This window comes from Urocampus carinirostris, chromosome 8 (assembly GCF_059441175.1).
Source record: "Urocampus carinirostris isolate Australia breed hairy pipefish chromosome 8, RoL_Ucar_1.0, whole genome shotgun sequence".
Lineage (NCBI taxonomy): Eukaryota > Metazoa > Chordata > Actinopteri > Syngnathiformes > Syngnathidae > Urocampus > Urocampus carinirostris.
This window is the reverse complement of record NC_142356.1, coordinates 15,348,899-15,358,760: the sequence shown is the minus strand read 5'-3', so window position 1 is coordinate 15,358,760 and position 9,862 is coordinate 15,348,899. Positions and strand designations below refer to the sequence as shown.

Genomic DNA, 9,862 nt, shown 5'->3' with positions numbered 1-9,862 from the left:
TACAGTTATACTATATTACAAAATACTTCTAAAGAATTATTTACTCCAAAAATACCACAAAAGACAACCACAGTAATATGGAAAAAATAATGAAGAAATATGATAAAAATACTACTGTGAAAATACTACAAAAAAAATAATCTCCAAAATACTACTAAAATACTGATTTGGAAATACATCAATTACACTTCTACTCAAATATCCAAAAATACCAATACATAATACTATAATATAAAAAAACTACTAGAGAAATACTACTACGAAAAATACTAGTACAAGAGGTTTTCAACAGAAATACTGCAACTAACACCTATAATGATACTACAAAAACTATCCTATGGAAATATCACGAAAATACTACAAAAGTAAAACTACAGAAACGCTGTACTAAAAAATACTACAGAAATACTATATACATACAACATTTTTATATGAAAATACAGCAAAATACCACAAAGATAGTACAAAAATACAAAAAATAATACAACAGTAATACGACAAAAATACCATAATCAAGAAAACTACTGTAATAACCAAAGAATACTACAAAAATACTACAGATATACAACAACAAATATACTTTCGAAATACAACAAAGTACTACAGAAATACTAAAAACAATACTACTATGGAAATACTACATAAAAATTACGTCAGAAATGCTACAAAAGAGTACAGTAATAAAACTACTGTAACACTACAAAAAAACTAAAGAACTTCTATCAAAAATCCGACTTGAAATACTAAGAAAAAAACCATACAGTAATCCTTCAAAAGTACATAAAAAATAAGTGCTTAAAACAGGAACCTATACTATTTTGCTCTAACCAGTTTGATGAAACTAATCTATTTCAAAAGAAGTATAACATGTCACATGCGGCCACCAAGTCCAAATAGTTGCCCACCCGTGGAGTAGAACATGGAATGAGTTCTAGTAAGTATCGAAATTAACACGTGATAGGGGCCCAGAACTCATTTTGCTTAGGGCCCCATGAAAGTTTGAAATTCTGGTTGAGTTTTGCTAGCATGCTAATCCTTTGAAAGCAATTGCACCAGGTCATCCCGGAAGGGGGATTAGCACTTTTGAGGTTTTGAGTTTTTCCTTGCCCGGATGTTGGTTTAAGATCAGGGGATGGTGTTATTGTAACCTGTGCAGTCCTTTGAGACATTTTGTGATTAAGGTTGTACAAATGTGACTTTCTCTCTCTCTCTCTCTCTCTCTCTCTCTCTCTCTCTCTCTCTCTCTCTCTCTCTCTCTCTCTCTCTCTCTCTCTCTCTCTCTCTCTCTTTCCCCCACTCCTCTCTCTCTCTCTCTCTCTCTCTTTCTCTCCCTTGCTCTTTGTCTTACCCTTTGTCTCTCTTTTTCTTCATCTATCTCTTGCTTTTCTCTCTCTCTCTCTCTCTCTCTCTCTCTCTCTCTCTCTCTCTCTCTCTCTCTCTCTCTCTCTCTCTCTCTTTCCCCAACTCCTCTCTCTCTCTCTCTCTCTCTCTTTCTCTCCCTTGCTCTTTGTCTTACCCTTTGTCTCTCTTTTTCTTCATCTATCTCTTGCTTTTCTCTCTCTTTCTCTCTCTCTCTTTTCTCTCCCTTGCCCTTTCTCTTTCCCTTTGTCTCTCTTTTTTTCATCTATCTCTTACTTTAGTCTCTCTTTCTCTTTTTCTCTCTCTCTCTCTTTCTCTCCTTGCCCTTTCTCTTTCCCTCTGTCTCTCCCGCCCCCTCTCTCTCTCTCTCTCCTCTTGCTAGGTCCCTCCCCCCCTCTCTCTATCTCTTTCTTTCCCTCGCCCTTTCTCTTTCCCTCTGTCTCTCTTTTTGTCCCCCTCTCTCTGACTTCTCTCTCTCTCTCTCTCTCTCTCGTTCTGTCCCTCACTCTTTCTCTTTCCCTCTGTCTCTCTCTTTGTCCCTCTATCTCTAACTTCTCTCTCTCTCTCTCTTCTCTCTCTCTCTCGTCTCTCTCTCTCTCTCTCTCTCTCTCTCTTCCCTCTCTCTCTCTCTCTCTCTTTCTCTCTCTCTCTCTCTCTCTGTCTCTCCCTCTTGCTAGGTCTCTCCCCCCTCTCTCTATCTCTTTCTCTCCCTCGCCCCTTTCTCTTTCCCTCTGTCTCTCTTCTTGTCCCTCTCTCTCTGACTTCCCTCTCTCTCTCTTTCTCTCTCGTTCTGTCCCTCATTCTTTCTCTTTCCCTCTGTCTCTCTCTTTGTCCCTCTATCTCTAACCTCTAACTTCTCTCTCTCTCTCTCTCTCTCTCTCTCTCTCTTCCTCTCTCTCTCCTCTCTCTCTCTCTCTCTCTCTCTCTCTCTCTCTCTCTCTCTCTCGTCTCTCTCTCTCTCTCTCTCTCTCTCTCTCCAGTCCCCGTAAGTTATTTTTTACTATGTGGAACACAATCTCAAATTAGTTTGACAGCCCCGCTGTAAAACAGTACGTTGATATGCAGTACACTACACCTATATCCCCAGATGGGGGCGCCAGCGGCAAACTCAATAGTTGGGCTGCTGGCAATGAGCACGAAACAGCTTTCTTGCCTTGATTGAGTACAGGTGATGATCACATTTTTCAATATTATCCGTGTGTATTTTTTGATGAACCTGTTTATTTATGAATTTGTTTATGAAACAAGTATTTCTGTAACGCCCTTGATTCGAAGTAAATGAAGTAACCCGTCCGTCATCACAGGGGTACACTACCCGACTAAATAACTCCTTTGTTGTGTTCCTGTAATTACAGCCGAACGAGACAAGCTTGTATACAGTCTTCTTCTTTTCTTACATCACCCTCCATGTTTAAACTTCTCATTTGGACAAAGTACACAACGAGGAGGTTACATGCTCGTCTTACTGTGTTCATGTGTTTGCTTCAGGTCAAGTTCCCATGGCAACACAAGTGCCTCGCCGTTTGCCCCCGGCCTGTTGTGTTTGTGTGTCTGGACAATTATCTGCAGGGATGGTGGAGGGTGGTTCTTATCTTCTCCCAGAGATGGCTCCCAGCAGGTTGGTGATCGTCAGGTAAGTGTAAGAGTTACCAGGGATGGTTACATCACAAAAAAAGAAAAACATAAAAGCTGAGAGAAAAGGTAGGGGGCCGAGATAAGGCAAGAAAAGAGGGATGGACAGAGGAGATAGAACACTTTTTGTCAACACACACAATGGGATTCAGGGTCAGTGGGGACGTTTACATGTAGGTAATATTGCCAGGAAAGAGGTCTAAATATAATGGAAGCTAGAGCTCTTGTTGGTGATAGAAAGGAGTGAAGAGGTGTTGTGAAAGGATAGTGGGATTGTGGACGCGTTCTTGAGGATGGGCTGGGCACCCGTATGATGCGGCAGGGGTAAACCAGTGAAAGCTGTCGGGCCCTGCTGTTGATCAAAAGAGTGTGTTGTGTCACCCTGACCCGAGTGACACGGCCGCTTTCTGGTGTCCCGTTTCATCTGGAGGGACGAAAGCGTGACCAACTTAGGTGCTGAGGTGCCTAACTTGTTTGGGTGTTTGGGCAATTGGGTTGGACATGGTCCAAAAATGTTTGCGTGTGTTTTTTTGCTATTTTTTTTCCCTTTTATTTTCTTTGTTATTGTATGTGTTTGTCTTGCTGTCGGTCACCCCTCTTGAGGGATATGACCAAGATAGATAGATAGATAGATAGATAGAATATTACCAGTACAGAGATCCCTCAGTTTGCGCAGTTGACAAGGACCAGAACCAATCGCGAAAAATTAAAATTCCCCAAGTAAGGTTTAATTTACCTGGAGATTATGTCACTACTGGCTAAGAGTATACAAATTAACAAAAAATAATGATAAATCTACAAATAATAACACACAAAACATAATAGCAGTCGAATGAATGGTTTTATTCTCATTATACAAAACGAGATCAAATGGAAGGGTTTCTCCTTCCAGAATAATAAAGCAATTTAGAGAGCGTCTGGCTAATGTTAGGAATTAAATATTAAAATGTACCGCTTACCAAATTGTTCGAATTAGTTATCTGACTCCATTAACCAAACCTAACCTACATTCACCTAAAAATGCGCGCTCGTTTCCTTATGGAAACAATGGACAAGAGACCGGCATTTCCACACGGGGGCAGATTTAATTTCTTAAACAATTTAACTAAGTGAACTCCATTGAATATTAGCCCAATTAGTGTCGAGCGAGTCTCTGTCAAGCCTCCTCTCTCATTCTCCCGCTTTCTTTTCTCGGCCCACGTTTTTCCGCAAGCTGGTGTGCCGGCTCCTCCCAGGGGCGTGCCAGGGAAGCCCCCGCCTCGCCTAGATGTCTGGAAAAACTCAAAACAACACCGAGCATTTCTACTTCATCGGGGCCTTGTTCTCAAAACATCGCCTGCCGTCCTCCGTCAGAGTCCTGTTATCAAAATTCCCTATTCAAAATATTCTGCATTTGGAACGGCGTGACCTCTCATTGAACTATAGCCTACTTGGTGAAAATCTTAATTGCACTTAATAAATGTAAATTGTATTCAGTCGTATAAAATCCCTTATAGTCAAATGTATAAAATCCTTCACTAAGTACACACTAGCATCAGGTGTCCTTGATTTGAGCCAAGGCTCCGCAGTAATTCAAATACAACTGTCCCTAATGTAGCTGTTTCCCTCGAGTTGTAGCTCCATGTCATCCATTTCATGGCGAATGGACCTGGCATTGGCAAGCTCCAGGGTCTGTGGCAGAGGCTTTAAAGATTTGTTAGCCTAGTCATTAGCAGTAGGCCAAACCGGCAGCACCGTTCTTTCCTTCTCCCTGACGCCGCCCTGGAACCCAATAACAATCCATGGAGCTCCCTGTGGTAATCAGCCGTTTTTTGCGCAAAGATTTAATTGATGAATTTCTTTTGCTGCACGCTAATTGTAAGTCTGTGTACTGATTTGTTGATACCTGATAATGTCACATGTGACAATCACTCAGTAAATGTGTTGCTAAGTGATAGTGACACATACCCAAACAGTATCCTAGTGTTGTGTTGGCCGGCTTGCTACTGTGCGCTAATTGTGAGCTCATCCACTGTTCAGTCCATACATGATAATGACACACATGACGATTAATTGGCAAAATTGTTACTGAGTGACAATGACGCATACCGAACAGTACCCTAGTGTTGTGCTGGCTAGCTTGCTGCTGCAAGCTAATTGTGAGCTACTGTTTTGTCGATACCTGATAATGTCATGCGTGACAATTAAACGGCTAATCTGTTGCTAAGTCATAGTAACCCATACTCAACAGTAACCTAGCGTTGTGTGAGCTAGCTAGCTACTGTATGTTAATTGTGAGCTTATCTACTTTTTTGTTGATACTTGATAATGTCACATGTGACAATCAACCAGTAAATATGTTGCTAAGTGACAGTGACGCATACCCAAACAGTACCCTAGCGTTTTGGTAGCTAGCTTGCCACAGTAAGCTAATTGTGAGCTTGTCTACTGTTTTGTCGATATGTGATAATGCATACCTGTCAACCTGTACATTTTACCGTACACGGTATGTTTATTATGCATTTTAAGACGTGTACGACGTACAAGAAAATCTGTACGGGAAAACGCAAATTTGTCAATTATGGGTACCATCCGGTATACACTATCACGAAACAGCAAATCAATCAAGTCAAACGAGTTTGCCACGGAAGCCTCTATCTCGGTACCGTTTTTTTTCGTTGCAAACGAAGAGAGCGGTTTGATGTAGTGAAAGGAAGTCCGTTTCTTTTTAGAGAACCAGCTCTTTCGGCTCAACTCATTAAAGAGAGCCGGCTCCCGAACGGCTCACTTGCTTTGATGCATTATATTACGAATTATTATGTTGTATAAAGAAGGTTAGAAAAAAAGGAAGTATAAAATGAAGAAAGACAGGTTCTTGGTTATCCCTTTAATCAGTATATTACCAACAGTAATTTAATGCAGAAAATGAATTCATAATTTGAATAAGAAAATGTATTATTCTACTTAAATATATTTGCATGTATTTTTTCCTTCTACAGTGAACGTCCAAGCTACTTCATTTTTGAATTTTTTTATAATAAACCTCATTCATGTCGAGCAACTCAGGGTCTCACAACAAACTCTTAGTTAACAATATATATGATGTAACGAAACACATGTACAACATAACATGTTAAACTACATAAATAAACACGTTCGAAAAAAATGGTGTAAGATTATTTTGTATTTCGTAAGGGAAAATACGACAGCCATGGAGGTTGACAAGTGTGATAATGTAACACGTGACAATTGATTGACAAACTTGTTGCTAAGTGATGGTGACGCATAACCAAACAATGGCCTAGCATTGAGTTAACTTTTTTGCTACTGTAAGCTAAATGTGAGCCTGTCTATTGTTTTATCAATACCTGATAATGTCGCTCATGACAATCGACAAATGTTTTGCTAAAGGATAGACGAATACCGAAACGGTAGCTAGCTTGCTAGATTCAGCTAACTGATCTCATCAGGGTTGGGTAGGGTTACTTTAACTTGGTTATTTTCAATTACTTTTTGATTACTCCAATACCAATACTAATAAAAGATAAAATAAACTAAATTTGAATACAATTATGACTCACAAAACGTGGTAAGCTTTCTCTCCTGGCTTTGATCTCTTTGATCTCCGGCAAAACTAACATAAAATGCGACAGAAACAAAATGAAAATAAATACAAACAGCTTGCCAACATCATTTTTGCCGTTCCATGTGTTCCGTTACTGCCCACGCCTGCACAAAATTTAGTAATTTTATTCATATTGAGTTTCTTTTGTCTTTTATTAGCATATTTGGTATTGGAGTAATCCAAAAGTAATTGAAAGTAATCAAGTTAAAGTAACCCTACCCAACCCCGGATCTCATCTACTGTTTTGTCGATACGTGATGATGTCACTCATGAAAATTAATCGGAAAATGTGTTGCTAAGCGATAGTAACGCATACCCAAACAGTAGCCTAGCATTGTAGTTGCTAGCTTGCTAACAGTAAGCTAATTGTGAGCCTGTCTGTGTTGTCAATACCTTATTGACACACAAGTGAATGTAATGTAAATAATAATAATAAGTAGAATTTACTTTTATCGTCATTCTTTGTAACCATGCACACAGAACGAAATGTCGATACACCTGACCCGTACGGTTAAACTGTAGCGAGCCGTTGCAGCCGCAGCCAAACAGGGCGCAGCCATTTCAGTCATTAGGTGAGCAAACCCCCCAATTCCAACCCTTAATGCTGAGCGCCAAGCAGGGAGGCAATGAGTACCAATGTTGTAAGTCTTAGGTATGACTCAGCCGGGGTTTGAACCAGCGACCTCCCAGTCTCGGAGCGGGCGCCCTACCATCTAGGCTACCGAGCTGGTTAATAAATAAAAATAAACAAGACAAATGCATGACTTATGATATAATATTTATAAATAGAAACTATAGATTGGCTCGTTGTCATCATAAGAGGAATGATTCATTTTTTTTTATTAATATCAAAAGTGTTTCTATTGTTTTTTATGTAACCCCAGAACACATGTGAGATCATGTCAGCTCAAAACGTGAAACAAAGGAACCTGTCCTGTGATTGTTATTTTTTTCTCTTTTTCCCAAAATAAGCTTTGAAAAATGCCCTTTGAAGTGCCGGCATTTCCTTTCTGGTGTTTCTTTGTGATATACTTTTTTTTTGCATTTTAATTATTTTATTTGTGAAAATTTTAATAATAGTTTTTTCTTTTTGATTTTTTTAAAAGGGATATTTTATTTTAGATGTATCTAGAATTTATTGTACATTCGAAAATTAAAATCTGTTCTAATTGATACAGTATTAATTATTTTATAAAACGTTACTTTATGAAGCCAAAACCCCATTTTTAGCAATTGTTTCCTTTTTTGTGGTTTTTAAATTCATTTTATGAATTTTACTATGCAGGTTATATTTTAATAGTTATTTAACATAGATGTACGCACATATTTCCTTTGTTTTCAATTCAGCTTTAATTGCTAAAGTAGTCTGTCTTTGCAATTGTTTTCTCTTTATATGTATATATATATATATATATATATATATATATATATATATAAATGGATGTATGACATTTTCTATCCACGTTTTATTTCCATAGTAATTTAATTTAAGTACCTCTGCCAGTAAATGTACACGGTATTTTTATGGTATATTTGTCATTTAAGAGTGATATATAAATGATTGAAATGCATAATATACATTTTCATATTTTAAATCTGTTTCAGGTCATTTTCGAAAATTCTAATTGTACCTCTAAAATTCATCAAAATATACATAGAACTAGTTTGTGAAACTTCTGTTACTTAATTTTAAACGATTTTTTTTTTTTTTTTTTTATAGCTTGCCACTCCTTGCACATTGCTCTCTGCACTATTGTAATTACAGCGTTATTGTTACAGTGTTAATGTTACTGTGTACCTGACTTGTTAACCTGACTGCCCATTTTGCACATCTGGTTAGCTACTCTTCTTGCACTATCGGCACTATGGTAAAATACTATACGTAGCCAAAATACAATACAACTTTATTTATATCTGTACATTCAAGGAAACTGTGGGGGTCAGATGCATCGACATTTCGTTCTGTATACACGTGTACTAGAATGACAATAAAGTAGATCTGAATCTGAATCTGAATCTGGTATTGTACTTGAGTTAGTCCCACTTATTGACCTAAAAAACAAAAACAAATCCTGTTAATATCGGTGTATATATATGTATCAAAGTACCTTTCTACTAAAACAAACAACACGGAGTTTAACTTGAACTAAGATTATATACAAGCAAAGGAGAAGTCTCATTTTCCTCTAAAATGAGCCGATACAGAAAAAAAGCAAGCAAATTAAACAAAAGCACTTCTAAAGTTTGGGGTCATCTGGTACAAACGACGGCACTACTTGTTGACAGCTTATGTAAAGAAAACTAGAAGCAACAACATTCCAGCCCGTCTGGAATGAAGATTTGCAAGAATGTCTCACATTATTGCATCAATGGTGACAAGAGGGGTAAATGCTTAGCATTTACACGTGCACGTCACGTTTGATTAAATCTAACTCATTTTTGAGTATTTTTTTAAAACTATTTTATGTTTTGTTTTTGAGGCACGGTGAAAGAGTGATATATGGTCTTCATGTTCTTGTGGGGGCTTTTGGCGGCAACTCAGGAGTTCTTTTCATGTTCAACAACATACATCTAGGCGGGATACACTATAGACGGAAATATGAACGGTTGCTTGTCTGGATACGAGGTATGCCTATTTCAATGACAGAATCCAGTTCATTGCCTCACCCGCAACTTGCCTAATTTTGCTGGGATGCAATCCACCTCTTATCACACTAGCTCGACCCAACCCGAGTCGCGGGTATATGAATCCGAACCTGCCCAAACCCAAACGGATTAACTTGATTTGAAAAATGAGCCCGAAATGAACCCGAAGCTTTAATTTGCCGCCAAAGTAGACACAAAGCTTTACTCCGGCCGTGCGTACTTCAGCACCAAACTGTCTGTTTAGCAGCTTGGGGTTTACTTGGGGGCAAGTGCAAATGCAGAGCCTAAATGAACGGTTAGGCGCCAAAGTGCGCATCTTGGCGTTGTGCAGCGAACAAAAGTGAAACAGAATAAATCACACCAAAAAGAAAATAAATTATGGAGATTACAAGCTGCAAATAGTGAAACATTTGGCCAAATAGCAGAAAGAAAATTTGTAAAGCTTGTAGGCTATTGGGAAGAAGCAGAAATGACTTCTGATGTGAGGGAGCTGGTAGATAGAAGCCGCGCGTTTTTTACCACAACACAGAGGAGGAAAATGTACTTGTATTTGGTCATTTTGAGTTAAACTAATAGTTTGTTTTTTTCTTTATCTAAATAATTACTTCAGTATAAGTAAGT

The 9,862-nt window shown here is 38.4% G+C and overlaps 1 long non-coding RNA gene across 1 annotated transcript in view; it reads left to right on the top strand.

Annotated features, from left to right (window-relative positions):
- The first annotated feature begins 2,443 nt into the window (after positions 1–2,443).
- Positions 2,444–9,862, top strand: part of LOC148360806 (uncharacterized) — a 41,649-nt gene continuing 34,230 nt past the window's right edge. Inside the window, exons 1-2 of the long non-coding RNA XR_015851202.1 lie at positions 2,444–2,527; positions 2,848–2,992. This is a non-coding gene — a long non-coding RNA (uncharacterized LOC148360806). The remainder of the gene's footprint in view (positions 2,528–2,847; positions 2,993–9,862) is intronic.